Here is an 18,915-nt window from a genome sequence, read left to right on the forward strand (position 1 = left end):
GAGAGACACACAGAGAGGGCATAGAGAGAAAGAAAGAGAGGATAAAGCAAACAGAATCCTAACTTAATATTTGGGTGAAAGTATACAAGAATTTTTGTAGTATTTTTATGGCTTTTTGGTCAGTCTGAAGTTATAGCAAAACATAAATTTAAAAGCAGTCACCAGTTTGACCCAATGCTCTATCCAGAGTGTTTGCACCTGGAAGCAGGACCCTTGAATTTCTTTGGATGAACCTCTGTGTGACAGGATGCACATGGACTCAATATCTATATCTTCTCCCTTCTTACTCTCTTCTTCAGATCTATAGGTACAATGATCAATGCCAGTTTTCGGTACCACGAGAGTCCCAAACAGGTCTACACTTTGTTTGTGTAATTAGAGTAGAATCTTCAGCCTCCTGCTTACAAGTTATTATTACAAGTTATTATTTAGGAGGATGGCTGCTACCTTTTGGGAAAACTTCTACTTCTAGGTGTTAATTAACTTCACCGTGTAATTGTTTCCAGAGGGCAAGCCCTAATTTCAGGTTTTGGGGTATACTTTATAAAAATTGACCATATCTTTCCTCTCCCTTCCTCCAGGTGGACTGAATACACGGCAGCCCCAGCCCTAGTGAAGCTGACTTAATATCAGAGACTCGGAATTCCCTACAGACCTAAATCTTTTTTTATTTCCAGATCTCTTTGTTCCTCGGTCTAGTTCTGGGCATATGCAACGCTTCTCCTTCAATAGCATTCATTATAGTCGTGTTACCCTAAAAGTAAATGCTTTCAGTGAACAAACTAGTACAATTCACAAGTGCTCTTGAATTATAATGAACATTTCCATTTTAATGAGATTTGATTAAAGTGCAGCAGTCTCTGTAAATTATCTAAAATGACACAGTACTTGTATTAGAAATTCAGTCATGCCTATGTTAGGGATCAACAGAGGAGAGCTTATTTCCATCCTCATTTCTCTTCCATAAAAGGGAAAAATTGCTGGATCAGCCACTTTAATAACAGAGGAAGTAGCAAATTGATTTTTTGACAGGATGGCTGAGGAGAATGATGGGGAGTGGGTGGACCGGACTGAGCAAAATGAGCGATGAGAGATAGTAGCCCAGGATGAGCTGGGAGTGCTGCGAGGGAGGGCTGGGTATAGATTGGAATACAAAAATGCCATTCCTGAAATTGTCTGGAGGGAGGGAAACCATATTTATGTGGATTTGCAAACGGAATTTGGTCAAGCAGTTAGAATTTTTAAATTTAAGGATTTTCTGGGACTGCGATAGAAACCACTCTGGAAACCACAGTGTGGCATTGTCGGATGTCATCTCACAGGACACAGGACTCCAAATGAAGGTCATCATAAGGATGATACTTTTTGATTAGAAAATGGGTAGAGAGGGTGGGTGGCAAAGAGAAGGGGTGAGAACAAGTGGGAGACAAAGGCTTTGATGTCTTGGCAAGGGTTGTTGAGGACCAGGCAATAAAAACAGAACAGAAAGGAGGAGAGAAATAAGATGGGAAGGCAAGTGAGGGAAGCTACCCCTTGTGACTGGTCATTTGGAAAAGCTGTCAGACACAGTTTCTAAGTTTGATATGAGCAACAGTCAGTGTATGAAGTTTAAAGCCCAGAATTGTCAAATACTTAGATTTTGAATTATTCACATGAAATGACTAAGAAAAAGGGAACCAAGTGGAACAGATTCTACTCCCGCTCCCAGTAGGGGAGGAATCTGACTGCTTGATGTTTTGCTCAGAAAGGGGAAAGCCCTCTTCTGTCTGTGCTTTGCTAAAATACCTGAACCAGGATCCTGTTAGGAGGGAAGTACAGGCAGGATGTCCCTAGCAAGGCAGGGGCAGAATTATGGCCAATTTTGCTCTGGGAAAAAGGGATTCTCCAGGTTTGGCAACTAAAAGCAGTTTTTAAAAAGCTGTTCTGTCAATGGCCATGCCGCTTTGATGGCCATAGGCCTGCCTCAGGCCTTGGGTTTGTTTTTAATTAGCAGATTTCTTTATCTTCTTTCCCATCATCAGATTAACAAATTAGCCCACACTTGCACCTGTTTTCTACTTCTCCCCTTTTTAGTGAAGATGTACTGTCCCTCTTAAATTAATGGCTATGGTCTCCTTTGGAGTATGGCCCCCATCTTCCCTCACTTCCTCTAGAGATTCTCACACTGTTCTTTCAATATTACCTACAATATTCCTCTCTCCAGGATCACTTCCATCAGCATACTGGTGGGCTTTCCTATTTCTTGTTAAATTAATTAAACAATCTTTTTCTCTTCCCTTCTCTTCCCTGCCTCTCTCACTCCACTATACTCCTCCTAGGTGCTTTCATCCATACATAACACTGAATATCATCCTCACCTTCGACTCCCCAGTTTATGTCTGTAGCCCAGAGCTCTCCACTGGACCCCAACATTCAGTAGCCTAATATTTCAAGCAGAATTTATCCAAAAGACAATTCTTGATTCTTCCCAAACCTTACCCTGCCCTTGAGTTTCTCCATCTCAGTAAGTAGAAACTCATTAAGCCTCACCATCTACCTAGATGCTATGGCAAAGACTCAGGAGCTATCCCTCTTTCTTCTTACTGCATCTATGTCATCACTAAATCCTATAAATGCCATCTCAAAGCCATTTCTCAGATCTTGCTACTTTTCTCCATGTCCATCCTTCACCACTATCTCTCTTCTGGGTTACTACTACCCAGCCTTCCAACTGCTCTCCCTGCTTCCAAGATTGTGCATCATCCCTGTTCTCCAGTATTTCTCATACATCTGCTACACTGCACAAGAGTTGTGCTTAAATATAGATCTAGTATGTCCTCTCCTGCTTAAAGAGTTTCAATGACGTCTCAAACTTAGAATGCAATTTAAACTCCTCTTTTGGGCCTTGAAGACCCTGCAATATCAGAGCTCTCCCTAGTCTCTCAATTCATCTCAAGTCACTCTTAACATTCTTCCATTATACTCCAGGTACATTGATTTTATTTTGGTTTCTTGAGCATGCAAAACTCTTTCCTGCCTCAGGGCTTTTGCACTTGCTATTCTTCCCTCAGCCAAGAAGTTTCTCTGCACCCTCATCCAGTATTTCTTATCCCTTTGGTCTCAGCTGAAATGTTACTTCCTTGGTGAGCAGTTTTTCTTGACAACTCTTTTTACAGATTGCCCCAACCCCATTACTCCATTATTCTCTGATCTAGAGCCATTTTCTTGTACTAGGAACATTGCAATCTTTTCTTCTCAATTTTCTGATCTTCACATAATTTTTGTCTAGCTCAGTAATGCAGCATGCAGAGATAAAGCATAATCGAGTATAGCGTAGAGAGCAGGGAACATGTAGGTAGCACTGTGCAATGACAGTCTGAGTATGCATTGTTGATGTGTTCTCCTAGAAGCTATTTAACTTCTAAACTTTTGTTTTCTAATCTATAAAATGTGGACAATAATACCAACCTCCGAGTATTGGTGAGAGAAGTAAAAGGGATTATAAATGAGTAATTAGCAAAAAGCCTGGTATATCATGAATATTTCACAACTGAAATATTATTTTATTGGATTATAAATGAGTAATTAGCAAAAAGCCTGGTATAGCATGAATATTTCACAACTGAAATATTCTTTTATTGTTTACTTTTTATTCTCCAACAGCTAGTATAATGCTTGGAAGCAGGATTTTATTAAATATTTGTTCAATGATTAAATAAATGAATAAATTGTGGGCTCAATTTCACTCAGAGTTGTTTTGAGGCTGAGACACAGCATATGTCAAGTGATTAAAACAATGTAAACGTTCAATAAAACTTTATCAACAGTACTCAAAGAGCTTGCTAATTTGATCAATTAATACAATTAAGAACTACACCCAGTTCTCTTATCTAAAGCAATCACTCTTTAATTGTCTACTGGGGCTCACCCCTCCCATATTCTAAAGGACATGGCTCCTACAATTGTTTCACTTTCCACCCCTCCTCTCTTTATTGGATCCCTACCAAAAAAAAAAAATTGCTGAAATCATTTTCATTTTAGTAAACCCTTTGTTGAATACCCACATCACCCTCCAATTAAACCATCTCATTTCTCTTCTGCTTTTTACAGTAACTAAACTCTTAAAGGAGTTGTTCACAATGTCCATCTCTGATTTTTCCCCTCCATTTCTCCTTCACCCATTCTAATCATGCTTTCTCCACTTCTCTGCAGAAATATCATTTGTCAAGATCACTAATGATTTGCAGATTGTCAAATCAAATGCTATATTCTTGGTTCTCAACTTCCTTGACCAATCAGCAGGATTCACAGCTGCTCCTTTCTTTTTTGAAACACTTTCTTCACTCAGCTTCCAGGATACAATTCTCTCGTTTATTGTTCTGCTTGACTAGCCCACTGCTTCTTAGTCTTTCTTTGTTCCTCCTACTGTTCCCAAACTCTAGATCTTGTATTAGATCCTCACCTTGTTTCTCTATATTCATTTTCCATAAACTTATCCAATCCCATAGCTTTAAACATCACCAAATAACTGATGGTGATATTTATAGCTGATTCCCAGATATATTATATATATATAATAATATATGATAACTGATTCCCAAGTTTACATAGTCATCTTTGACCTCCCTCTGTAATTCCATACCTACCCGATTTTTCCATTCTGGTGTCTAATGGGCATCTCAAACGTGACTTGTTCAAAACTATGCTCTTAATTCCACCCTTCTCTCACTACCACAAGACTATCTGCTCCCAAGTTTTCCCATAGGTCTGGCAACTCATTTCAGTTTCTCAGACCAAAAACATTGCATTCATCCTTGATTCTTCTATACTCCCTAAACAAATTTATGTGTCTATTTGGAAAATATATCCTGAATACAACTGCTTATCACCTCAGCTGCTCTGTCTTTATTCCAAAGCCAGGATCTTGTCTCACTTTGATTATTTTAATGGCTGTCTCTTCAGTAGGCCTGCTTTCACCCACTCCATCTATTTGCCACACAGCTGCCATAGTAATTCTTTTAAAATGGCATTTTGTTCCTCTGTTCAAAGCCATTGAATGGCTTTTCATTGAAAGTAAATGCTAAAATATTTACTGTGGCCTTAAAGGTTCTATGTAATCTTTCTCATCTTCCTCTAGACCCCCAAATATCTTTGTGATTCATATCCCCCCCCGACTCCCCATGCCCAATGCAAACACCAAGGAACTTGCTGTATATAGAACATATCAAACATTTTCCTGCCTTGAGGGCTTGGCATTTGCTGTTCCCTTGTTTGGATAGCTCTTCTCCCAGATATATTTGCATGCCTCACTCTCTCACCTTCAGATTTCCAAGGTCCCCTTCTCTGAGAGGCCTTCCTTAACCGGGCGATATAAAATTGTACTTCCCCCCTCATCACCATCATGATCACCCTTACTGTGTTTTTTTCTTCATTTATACCCATCACCCACTGAAATTTGATATGTTTGATTGTTGTCTCTCACCTCACTAGTAAGTAATTTCCATGAGACTAGGGACTTTCCACTTTACTCCCTGAACCTAGAATGGTAGGCCTTAAAAATATTTGACAAATCAATAAATAGATTATTAAATGTGTTAGGAGTCTAAAGACTTCTAAGTTTCTCTATTCAAGTGAAACTTCTGCTTATTAATAAGAAGCTGATGACATTATGAAGGCTCCCTTCACAGTTAGATTTGTATTGTAGAGAGAAGTTTGTGGAATTTTTTGGTTTCTCTTAGGTGGAGTAAATAGGTGATTGTTCCCTTCTATGCATACAGCTAGCTCTATCTATGGCCAAAGTCAAACTATCTCTGAGAAATTTTTGTTCAACTTTCAATCATTCTGCCCATTGCGATGAACCCAAGTTGCTATGGGGTGAATCATTATGCAGCTCGCAGCACTCCCAGCTCCTCCCTATCACCTACTAATTGACTATTTAAAATAGTTGTGAAGAGGAAAATCTTGTTTTGAAGCAGGCCCTTGCTGTGATTCAGAGGTGATAAATGTGCCTTTTGGCTCCTTGTCCTCCTGGAGACACTGGATAGCTTGTTTTATATCCTACTTGGTTGGTGACCAAGTACAATCTATTTTCCATCTGAAGCTCCGTTGAGCCTATGATGTGATGATTAGGCCATCTGCTGAAGGACCACAGCATCCTTCCTAGGAATAGGACAAAGCTATAAAACTTAAAACCTCCCAAGAAGCTTTTAGTTTAAAGCCAAGCCTATTTGTACAATTGGTGATGAATGACAAGAGCAATAAAGCCCTCTTTAGTCTCAAATATTTCTTTTTTTTTTTCTCTACTTTCTCCTCATGAACCAGATATCTGGCACCAAATTGTCGTGTGTTTGCAATGTTTTTCATGTAACCTGCCTGTTAGATTCGGCCCAAATTCCCATCAAAACCCCTTTAAAACAGTTTCAGCATTTTATGATGCATCAATTGTAATCATTTAAAATGTAAAAAATACTTTCCACAGAAAGCTTGGAAGTAGTTTTTCTTCTCTTCTTCTAGAAGAATCTTACCATAGGGAGTTAGTGGGTATATTCCCTCACACTTTCTAAATTTGGTAGGAATGTTTGGCAGCAACTTAGATGCTACTACAGATAATAATTACAAACATCGTTAATTACAAGCTTTGTTTAGTACAACTTGTGTTCACATAGTCATGTGGTAGGTTAATTAATATGTGAACATATTTGTTAGTGCTACCATTAACTACCATCTTACGTTTAAAAATAAACCTGTGAGAGGTGCTTAACTTCTACAAAAACAAATTTAAAGTAGGTCTAACTTTCTTAATTCATAAGTGGTCTCCATGTAATCAGGCTTTCCTTTATCTGGAGCATCTAGTTTAGCTAGGTAAATGTTTTTAGGAAATTGTTTTCTCATGCTGGGGCACCTGGGTGGCTCAGTCAGTTAAGCATCTGGCTTCAGCTCAGGTCATGATCTCACGGTCCTGGGATGGAACCCATGTCATGATCTCTGCTCATGTTCTCTCTCTCTTTCAAATAAAATAATTGTTTTCTCACGTCATGTCACTATTAAAGACTTAGCTTTACATTTCCAATAGAAGCCAACTCAATTGCAAACACACACACACAGAGTATCTACTCTCTGGCAACAGGATTTATCACATAAAAAGAAATCTCTGCTTTCCTCTTCAATGCAGGAGGAAAATTTTTTTGAAAATCTTTCAGATGTAGTTATAAGATTTGGTATATAACTATTCATTGCGTTGTTTCATTGGATATTGTGTTAAAAGAGATCAGCCCTGTTTTAGAATAGCTGAGTCTGACCCTCCTTCTAAATATGCATCATTGGCAAATGAAGCAAAATAAATAAAATTAATCTTTGAGGAGCTGGAGTAAAAAAAAAAAAAATTCCCCTAAATAGAAATAAGACTAGAACAGAATGTGCCCATTAAAAAAATAAATAACTGGCCACAATTGTTCAAAGCTAACTGAAAAATTTCATTTCATGTTCCAGCAGGATTTATGCTATATTGTATGTATGCAATGTTTAAGGGTGTTAAGTAATAAAAATCATATGGAAATTGGTACTGGTAATAAATCAAAAGGCCTGTCTTATAAGTGATGCACCAGTATAACTGGTCAAACATAGATCTACAGTTAACAAATGGTGCCTTCACTGAGATTGTTTGACCAAAAGAAGGAATCATTCATATAACGAGATCTGAAAAAATATGAGGTGATGATGTCAAAATAATTTTTATATTAGTTGTCATTACTCAGGTATCATTGTAAAATATCTTACAGAACCTTGAATTTTATCTTTACAAATATCTTATTTCATCAAACGGCCCATAAGCTCATTGAAACCTTTCTAAAATTTTACTTCTTTGTATTTCCCTTACTATGTATAGAGAAGAAATTTGTTTGGGTTCTGTGCTTAATAAATAGGTTTTGGATTTTTGAATGTGGAAGGAGATGTGTGGTCAAAAATATGATTTCTATACTACTTGAATTAGCAATTTATAGAGAAGAAGAACATAATTAGACACACTTTAAGTTTAATTTGAACATAGTTCAATGGCACCTAAGTGCCTAAACTAGATGCTACAGAGTGATATCCCTTTATTTTCTAAATGCAGAAGTACTGACTAGCAAAAGGCTCTAATTAACAGTGTAGCAAATGATAGGATTGATTTTATCATGTACATAAATTGATGACTAATACATAGGCATTTGTTATATAGTCACACTCTTGACAGTTCAAGATGTGATACATCACATAAACATTAAATTAGGCAAGCATGTAGAAAACAAGTTAGAAAAAAGTACACTAGTAAAATAATATATAAGGTTTTATGTAAGAACATCAGGTGATTTTAGTTACAATTTAATGATTTTTATGAATTTTTCTATTTTATAAATTTTTGAAAAGACAGCATAGTAATAAACGGAGGTTAAAGAAAATGTCCTATTTTCAAAAAACAAAAAAAGTCCAATTCCACAGCTGTTTCTTTCTTAGAGCACATATAAATTATGAGAAACAAGAAGCTTTGAATGATGTGTTTGATATTGCATTGCTGCGCACTTAATAATTTAACACTGATAAATTATTTAGAAAGCAAAACTATATTTCTAAGACCCATACAAGGAATAAAAAGTAACTGAAAATCCCCATCAGTGTAAGCTATTTCATTAATTTATAAATAATGAAGATGGTGACTTATAAATCACTCTCAGTACATACAGCCATCATTCACTGTACTTGGAGTATAGAAATGTGTCATAATACTCTCCACTGATGAATTAGAAGGAAAAAATATAAGACAGTATATGCAACTGAATGAGATATGTTACAGTTTCTCTTTTCTTAAATGCCATAATTTATATCCCCCCTTCATTCTGAATTTGCTGAGTTTATCATAATAATTGTGTGTGTGTATAAACTTATGAAATCAAAAATTTTTAGAGACCTCAAAACCCTCCAGGCAAACCTATTTCCATGAAAGCAATTAGCCCCAACCTGCTTCATATAGCCTCTCAGCTGTTGCTTGTCCTTTTGGAGCATCAAGCTTGGTATTTTACAGATTATTTAATTTTGGGGAAAATGTTCTATGTTTGGCTGAAACATGTGAAACCCCACAATTGGCTTTCATTCTGCCTTGTAGTTTGCCCTTGGAAAGCTATCTCCCTCCCCATCACCTTTCTCTTGTTAAATTTCCATTTTTCTCAAAAAACTCACAAGTGTTTTTCAGGTCTTTCATCATCTTAGTTGTTTTATATCTGTTCAGCTCATCAAGAGCATCCTTTTTACAGCTCAAGAGGATACGCTTCTTGGTGTAAGCAATATACAAACTCATTTATGTCTTATTTCTGGACATTAATTTTCTCATAACACAGCTAAACGGGACATTTATTTTTAGCAGCTCCCTAACACTAAGCTTACATTAGTAATGAAATTAATTAACAGTCATGGATCTATTTCTCATGAACTATTAATTCAGTTCTTATACAACCTGAACTTATGAAGTATATATTCTGAAACTTAAATATACAATTTTACTACTGTGTTTGATTGGATTTCATCTTGTTGATTTTTTTCCTTCATATTCTAGATCTAGCCTTAGCATCTCTTCTCTTCAGTGCATCCTTATGTACTGCTGCCAGAGTGCAAATTCCTGTTGTGTTTATTTAAAGCTTTTGCCTGAAAAACCAGTCTTGCAGCCTGGCATTCAAGATCCTGTATCTCCCAAGTGCCTACAGAGAGAGCATGGTAGTGGGAAAAGAGCATTGGCCAATCAACAGGTCTACTTTCTAGTCTGACTCTTATATTTGTTGGTTGGTAACTTAGGAAGTCATTCAGACTCAGTTTCTTTGTTTGTATTAAAGTGGGAACACATTAGGCCATCTATATACATTAAAGGTTTGGGGAATTCCATTTTTATGTTTTAAATTTTTACTTATTTACTTTTTTAAGTAGGCCCCATATCTAATGCAGGACTTGAACTCACAACCCTGAGATCAAGACCTGAGCTGAGATCAAGAGTCGGATGCTCAACCGACTGAGCCACTCAGGTGTCCTGAAATTTTGGGGGACCTTAGTTAAAAAAGATGACTGACGTGGAAATGAAGGCCTATGAAAAATGTAAGGTGTTGATAATGCGGAGAATGTCAAACCACCTTGTTGTGCTGTTGGAAGTCTTTTATGATCTGATCCTTACGTATCTTCCAATCTTGTTTTCTCCTATTGGCCACTGACTTCTTTCCTGAGCACCAAAACATTTTATTTCTTACTAGTCCCTGAACATGTTTAGATATTCATGTTCTGTCTTTGCTAAAACTGCCTGGAATATTCCCCCACCCCCAGCTTACTCACTCTCTTTCTCTCTTCCCTTCACTTACTATATCTAACTCAAGGCCAAACTCGAGTGCCACCTTTCTTTCTTTCTTTCTTTCTTTCTTTCTTTCTTTCTTTCTTTCTTTCTTTCTTTCGAGAGAGGCAGAGAGAAAGGAGAGAGAGAATCTTAAGCAGGCTCCATACTCAGCATGGAGGGGCCGGAGGGGCTGGATCTCACCACCCTGAGATCATGACCTGAGCCAAAATCAAGAGTTGGATGTTTATCGGACTGAGCCACGCAGGCACCCCTGCCATCTCTTTCATAAAGCTCTGATTTCTTTAATCAGGATTGAACTCTTCCTTCACAACGTCCCTGTGGAAATAGTTCTGTGTCCTCAGCATTTCATTTTCCTATCTTGTCCTATAGCGTAGGTAGTCTTATTCCTATCTATTTGCCCAACATGGAGCAGGGACCACATGTTTTTACATTCCTGCAGTTTTAAGAATTGGGCTTTATTATTATTCTTCCCATTTTTAGAAGTGCCTCAGTCAAGACAGAGAGGTCAAGGCATTTACTAAACTAATGCTATCTTTCAAGTGGCAGGAGGATCGTGATCTGCTTGATTTAAAATCTTGGGGCTCTTTCTGCAGTGTTGTACAGCATCCAGACTTCTCACGTCTGTCTTGAGGGCCCTTGCTAAGAGTTTGTTTGTGAATTAATACTAATCTTGTCTTGCTCAGCTTCATCTGTCACTTTGATGCCCTTAATATGAAATTATAGTTATCATTTCATATTTTGAAATACGCTTTCATGTCACTTGGAGTAAGTATTTCACTGTCTCATGTCGGCCAGTTTTGCTCTTAAGAATGTGAAGGTGACATTTTATTTTTTCTCCTCTAACATTTTATAATAATTCCCACCCCACCGATTAGGTAGTTCTTGTTGGTCAGAACAAATCTACAGCATCAACTCCTCAGTATTTCTCTAACTTCTGAAATATGACATTTAGTATCACATGTTCTGCTCTGATCAAAATTCTGTTGAGTCCAATGATATTGAAGCAATGCTTTGTTCATGCTTGGAATTCCTGGGCACTCTCCTCTACCTTGCTTGCTTGCTTATTTAGATTGGTTCTCCTGAGTTACACATTTTCCACATTATTTTTGCTTCTGATTTCCTATTAGTCTCTTGCCATCAGGTAGCCGGATCTACCACCTTATCTTTTGTCAGCCAACTTCTAGTTCTTAGACCTGTGCCTAATAGATATATGTTGCATACCTGGGCTCTTTGACTTGTTGAGAACAATGCCTAAAATTGACATTTATTAGTGCTTACTCTGCGTCAGGTACTGGGCTAAAGGCCTGACAGATATTATCTCTTTTCTTCCTCAGAGCACTGAAAGTATTCCCATTTGACAATGAGAAAAATGAGGCTTACAAGGGTTTTTGACTTGCTTAAGGAGAGATAGGACTTGATTCTAAGCCTGCGTGGTACTCCAATCGATGGTCTTGACCAGGTCCCAGTTATTGCTGCATTTTCCCACCTGGGAGCTAAAAATAAACTGGCACTTTTTCTTAAATTATTGAAAATCAGCTATTATTTACATTCAATTAATGTATGCATGTGGATGTGAAATGTACATAAAATGGCTTTTGTATTTTTTCTCATAACAATAACAGTTATCCTAACAATATACAAACTATTCAAAAACCATTAAATATATATATCAGCAGTGATTTTTATCCCTGAATTTAATATAAATATAAATGTCAGTATTAACCATGAATTATATAACAATAATAGCTAACATAGATAGCATTTTCTAGGTACTGTTCAAGGTACTTTTCATATATTATTTCTTTTATCCTCTCAATACCCAGTGAGGTAGGGTTATTATTATTATCCCTTTTGTTAAAAGATGAGGAAAATAGAAGCAAGAGAAGTCCTTTGTCCCAGGCCTTGGCTACTCGAGCAGCTACATCTGCTTCCTGTGGGAGTTTTTTAGAAATGCAGCACTTCAAGCCCACCTCACCACCTATAGAATCAGAATGTGCATTCAGTAAGATTCTTAGGTTTGCACAGTAAAGTCAGAGACATACGACTCATACGACTCTAAATCACACAGCTGGTGCAGAGGAAGCTAGGATTCAATCCCATGCAGTTGGACTCTGTGGCAGGATTCTCAGACACTACAGTAGGTTGTCTTAATAATTATATAAATGAATGGGAAGCACTTAATTATTATGAAATAAACATTTCCACCTACTTAATGTGCGTATGGATTATGTGAAACATAGATAGGATTTTACTTTTATCAGTTATACTTTTTTGTAATAAAGAAAGTTTAAGTTTGGATAAGAGGAAATTAGTGGGTTTTTAAAAGATTTTATTTATTTACTTGAGACAAAGAGAAAGAACGAGTGGCGCGGGGGAGAGGAAGAAGCAGACTCCCCTCTGAGCAGGGATCCTGAAATGGGGTTGGATCTCAGGACCCTGGGATCATGATTTGAGCTGAAGGCAGATGCTTAACCGACTGAGCCACCCAGGCACCCCACGTATTATACTTTTTCAATAAGTAGAAATATTGATTTCTCATCAATCACTTTTATATTTGATCATTTATCATGATCCAACTTTCTTTTTCTACTCTCTCCTCCATCTCTTCTTTTTACTCATTTACCCATTAAAAATTTACTCATTTACTCCATAAGCATATGGAAAATAATATTTGTTAATTTTCTTTTTTTGTTAATTTGTTAATTTTTCTTTTTGTAGGTGTAAGAATACAAAGACAAATTAGACCCAGTTCCTGACCTCAAGACATTTAGTAGCATCGGAAGACTGATCATTACAAATTTAAATGATTGTTGGAATGGAATTATTTTCCAAGTGTAGTGGGAACATGAGCAGAAAGGATGTTCTAGTTGAGGTGCCCCCCAATGCAGACCCTAAGACAAAAACTCAAATGGCAAGAAGTGTTTTTGATAAGCAAAAACAATGCTGATAGAGGCATGATCAAGGATGACAGGAAACGGAAAATGGACAAGGAAGCGTGCATTATTAGCCAGTCACCACTGAGGATGATTAGACTTTAAAACTCTGTTGGGCTAGTATAAAACCCATGTCCCAGAGTTATTTTTCATTCAAGGGGCACAGAGTTGAAATATTTATACTTCAACTTTGACCAGTCACTGGTTGAAAGTGACCCTGGGGACATACCCAGGTCAATGTAGGCTTGCCGCAGAGGCAGACAACATGTGTCCTTTAGCAGAGAAATACAGATGCTGGCAGTTGGAAAGCGGGGCTGAGTGGCCTGAGAGGTTAGGGCTAGGAGATGTGGACTGGACATCCACAGCCTCTGCTTAGGCCAGTCTGAGGGCTTGGAGAAAGTTCCACTAAAATAGTGATTCTTGAATCAACTTTTGATGGCAAAAGACTTCCACTAGGCAGACATAGTGGAATCATAAATGTCTTTTCCAGGAAGAGAAAACAGTGCATGCAAAGACAGAAATGCAGGAGAGAAGATGGAATGTTTGAGAAACTAATAGTTGTCTAATGCTCCTCAAGTCTAAGGGGGTGCACTGAGAGGGGCTCTGCATGTCACACCATGTTCAATTTTTCCCTTATGGGGAAATAGGAAACCACTGAAGATTTTTGAGTAGAAGTGTGACATGGTTGAATTTAGAGATTTAAAAATATCATTTTGGCTAGAGTAGTGGAGATTGATTACAGGAGGTGGGTTTCGAGGCAGGGGAATTTTGAAATAGTCTCCAGCAAAACAGGATGAGGGTGGCAGTAAGGTTGGACAGAAAAGTTCGAGACAGTTTATATGGTAAAACGGTAGGACTTCATGACTACTTTACTGAAGAGCATGGGAAAGGGGGGAGAGACTCAAGGTAACTGCAAGACTCTGGTGTGGGTGACTGTGGGCAAAAGGAGATACGCTTTTGGTGTCTGAAAGTGTCATTAAGTAGTTTTGTATAGTTTTTCTGCCCACCAGGAAATCAAATTCAACATTTCCAGAGTTTGCAGCTGGGTTAACTCCTGAAAATAGAAGAAAAAGAGATGGAATGAAGAAATGCACATATTATTTCATCTGCCAGAAATCCAAATCTCTAACAGCTGATACTTTGAAAATCAAGGTAACTTGGAAGCATCAGTTCAAATAAATTTCCCCTATAATTCTGCTTGGGGTCATGATCCCTCATGTAAAGAAATACTGGTGGAGGCAGCGGTGCTAAAAATGATTTACCTAAAACATCATTTTAAAAAGAAAGTCCTCTACAAATGTCATAGTCTAAAGGGAGTTGAGTCATCTGGGTTAAAAATTTGGACCATACATTATTTTTTCTTCCTCTTAACTGTCATATACAGTTGTGCTAAGATATTGATTCCCATAGCTCTTGCCTGGGATTGTCAGAACAACACATTCTTAGTCACCCCAGATCTGGAGTGATCTCATGGAACATACCCAATGATCCTGATCGTGATGTGAAAATATCAGAAAGCATTTTTTAAGGTATCCTTGAAGTCAACATTCATCCATTAACAAATATTTATTGAAGTTCTACTGTGTTCCAAATACATGGCATTGGGATCCTTTATATAGCTTTTAATAGAAAAAGAAAACCGTAAACTAACAAGGATCCAACTAAATACTTTGAGAAAAAATAAAGACTTATTAAAGGATAACATTTCAGTTTTTCATTTAAGTAGATTTTGATCTTTTCATTTCAGTACAAATCATGAAGAGACAATGTTTAGCTTTTTCTATAATTTCCGAAATTTTTTTAAACGAAGCATTTGTTCAAACGGTTAGTGAATGAAGAAATAAGAACCCCAAATTATTCATCATTAATCCATCCATTGAATAAATATGAGTGAGTTTTAACTCTGAGATGGGTACTAGCATAGTTGTTGGGTGCAATGAATTAAAAAGGACGTCTCTGGGGCACCTGGGTGGCTCAGTCGTTGAGTGGCTGGCTGTCGATTTTGGGTGGGAAGTCTGCTTGGGGATCCTCCCTCTCCCCCTTCACCTGCTCATGCTCTCTCTCTCTAATCAATCAATCTATCTTGAAAAAAAAAAAAGCACCTCTCCAACTCTAAAAGAATGTGGTCTTCTAAAGGAACACCTGTGGAAATAATTTTGAAAATGCAGTCAGGTGTGCTAATAGGCACTTGTACAAAGTGTTTCTGGAGCACAGGGGTGCTCAGAAGGATTTCAGCCACCCAGTGGGGAAGAACAGGAGCTTTCTCTTGCCTCTTCTTTTTTATTTTATTTTTTTAAAGAAAATATTTTATTTTTATTTTTTTATTTATTCATGAGACACACACACACACACACACACACACACACACACACACACACAGCAGAGATACGGGCAGAGGGAGAAGCAGGCTCCGTGCAGGGAGCCCGACGTGGAACTTGGTCCCAGGTCTCCAGGATCACACCCTGGGCTGAAGGCGGCGCTAAACCGCTGAGCCACCTGATCTGCCCTTGTCTCTTTTAAGTTCCAGGTTTGAAAGTTTGCCTCTTTGTATATACATTTGCAACATGAGAACAAAATTTATATTCTAAATGTTTCATGTGGCCAATACCATGCAAAATGTATTGTACTGGGTACACACCAGATGCAGAGTGCTCTCCTTAGCCATCACTTCTTTGGCAACAGCTCCATGGTCCCACCATCCACAGAGTCACAAGAGTGGACCTTTGGCAGTCCTGTCGTAAAATGTAACTCTACTTTATGATTTAGGAGAGTCACTTGATCCAAACTATTGGAGTCTCTTTCCTAGAATTCTAGTCATGAGATGCAGAGGATGAGATTAATTTTCTCTGTGAACTGGATCTTATGCCTAGTCCAGAGCCATCGGAAGTCTTACTTCTCATGTGTATTTAAGAACAGAGAAAACCAGTCTAGACGCGGAAGAAACTTTATAGACTTGGAGGAGAAATAAAAGAGAAAATTCAAATGGCTTTGTACTTTTAGTTCCAGACCCTTCCAGAAGTCTGGCAGCATTCCTGCCTTTAAGCCCAAGGGATTTCTTTCTTTCTTTTTTTTTTTTTTTTGGATCCTTATAATAAAGTTCCATTTTCTGCCTAGGCTAGTTAGAATGAGTTTCTGTAATTAAAAAAAAAATCCTAAATAATTGTAGTAGGCCTCTATTGTTTACTTCCTCAGAATTCTTCCTTGACCCCTATCTACCTGCCTTCTCCTTTTCTACTACCATCTAGATACTACTTTGGGGGAACCTTTTTTTTTAAATAGTATTATGATTATTATTTAAAGATTTTATTTATTTATTCGAGAGAGAGAGAGAGAGAGAGAGGCAGAGACACAGGCAGAGGGAGAAGCAGGCTCCATGCAGGGAGCCTGATGTGGGACTCGATCCAGAGTCTCTAGGATCATGCTCTGGGCTGAAGGCAGCACTAAATCGCTGAGCCACCCGGGGTGCCCTGGGGGGAAACCTCTTTTAAAAACATTTTTAGCCATTGTGGTGAGTGCAGTGAGTGGGACTGACTTCACCCTCAGGCGCAAGGAAGGACCCACTGCAAAGTCCATACTCTTGCTGACAGTGATTGGTTCCAGAATAGGTCTGTGACCTCACATTTACCTGGATGGCGTGAAGAGATGCTAAATGAAGACATTCTAAGAGAAATACTCCCACTGTCATTTTGACTGGAGATGTTCCCACTTCTCCCAAACAGTGTGGCAGGAGAATGTGAAGTCTGAAAGTGCTATGCAGATCTTCCTATTATGGAGGAAGGCAGACAGAGGACAAAGTTGACCCCAAGGAAAATGCAGAGCTGAGAACACAGAGAAACAGATATGTGGTGGCTTCTTGGATCAAATCATAAGTTAAGTCAACACTGAGTCTGTACATTTATTTTTTTCCTCTTTGTTTTATTTTTTTTGGTTTGAGTTATTTGAGTCAGACTTGTTACTTATAAACAAAAGCATCATAACCAACAGCAAAGCTTTCAGATTTTCCCCCAGGCCCTTGATTTTGTTTTTTTCTAACATTATGGCCGGAAAAACCTTCTGATTTATATAGTCCGTGGGTTTATAAATTCAGTCACTTCTCTTGTCCTTTGGAAATGTTGATCTGATAGTATTGCTCTTATTTACATGTTACAATGAGACTACATTTGGAGAGTCAACAGTAACAAATGAGGAACAGAATGTTAGAGATGAGACAAGAGAATGAGATGTACGCTTTTGATCAGGGACATCTTAATATAATATTTTGTAATAGTATTATAATAGTACTTAGAATTTGAATAACCTCAGAAGCTTCAGTTTCCAGAACCCCCCCTTTTTTTGTGTGAATATTTTCAGCTAATAGTTTTAGGTTTTTGGGCTTAAGGACTGGAAAGCTTTCTGGCAAGGCATGTTGTAGATAAAGTTGCACATCTTGGGATGCCTGGGTGGCTCAGTGGTTGAGTGCTTTCTGCTCAGGGAGTGATCCTGGGATCCTGAGATCAAGTCCTGCATTGGGCTCCCCATGGGGAGCCTGCTGCTCCCTCTGTCTGTGTCTCTACCTCTCTCTCTCTCTCTGTCTCTCATGAATAAATAAATAAAATATTAAAAAAAAATTCATGTCCTGAAGCAGGATAACCTGCTCCACAAAATGTTAAATTATGTCTTTAGCTTAGACAGCCATTTGTCATAGAAAGGGAGTGATAAACATTTTTGATGACTTTATTTTTTAAAAAAGATTTTATTTACTTATTTGAGAGTGAGAGAGGAGGAGCAGAGCAGGAGGGAGAGGAAAAGGCAGAGAATCTCCAGCAGAATCCTTTTTTGAGCACAGGGCCCGACCTGGGGCTTAGTCCCACAGTCGTGAGATCATGACCTGAGCTGAAATCGAGAGCTGGACCAACTGGATGGCTCAACCAACTGAGCCACCCAGGCGCTCCCATTTTGGGTAACTTTAAACCAAACTGTCCCTTTAGAAAATAATCAGATATTCTATGATTGAACTAGTCTTCCTATCCAGTGAGGTTGCCTCTCAGGATTGTTGCAGGTAAATCATGTATTCTCTTGTTAGCACCAGCATTGGACCTCCATTCTGCTGCGGGTTCTCAAAATTCGTTTCCTGTAAATGTAGACAAGTTAAAATTTGCTTCCCTTCTTCCTACTCCTTCTTCTCTTCTGTCCTTTCTCAACAAATCCAAAGAATAGTTTTCCTGGAGAAACTAAATTTAAATTTCCCACAATAAAACCGGTAAATCGACTACAAACCTATCCAATCAAATCTTTGTTTATGCTTAACCTGAATCATCAAATAACTGTGGATAAAACAGTAAGCCTAAGTGATCTGTTTACCAACTTCTCCATTTCAAGTTTTGGAGACCTGGCCTTGTATGTAAAAGCTATTTTTAGATTTCTAAGCTACATGATCACAAGTGTTAGCTATCTCATCTTTCCCTGGAAGATGAGTAAATTTGGACAAAGATGTTTTGTGTTCTCTTTTGACACTTGTTCCATTGTCGTAGGATCCTTCTGGTATACTGGAAACTCAAATGCCTGACAAGATATGTTAGTATTACCAGATAAAAGAGTAGATTTAAGAAACAGTGTCTTTTTTCAGACACCATCAGTGTATGAAAGAAATCAATTTCC

The sequence above is a fragment of the Canis lupus genome, chromosome 38 (genome assembly GCF_011100685.1).
Source record: "Canis lupus familiaris isolate Mischka breed German Shepherd chromosome 38, alternate assembly UU_Cfam_GSD_1.0, whole genome shotgun sequence".
In the NCBI taxonomy this organism is placed as follows: Eukaryota; Metazoa; Chordata; class Mammalia; order Carnivora; family Canidae; genus Canis; species Canis lupus.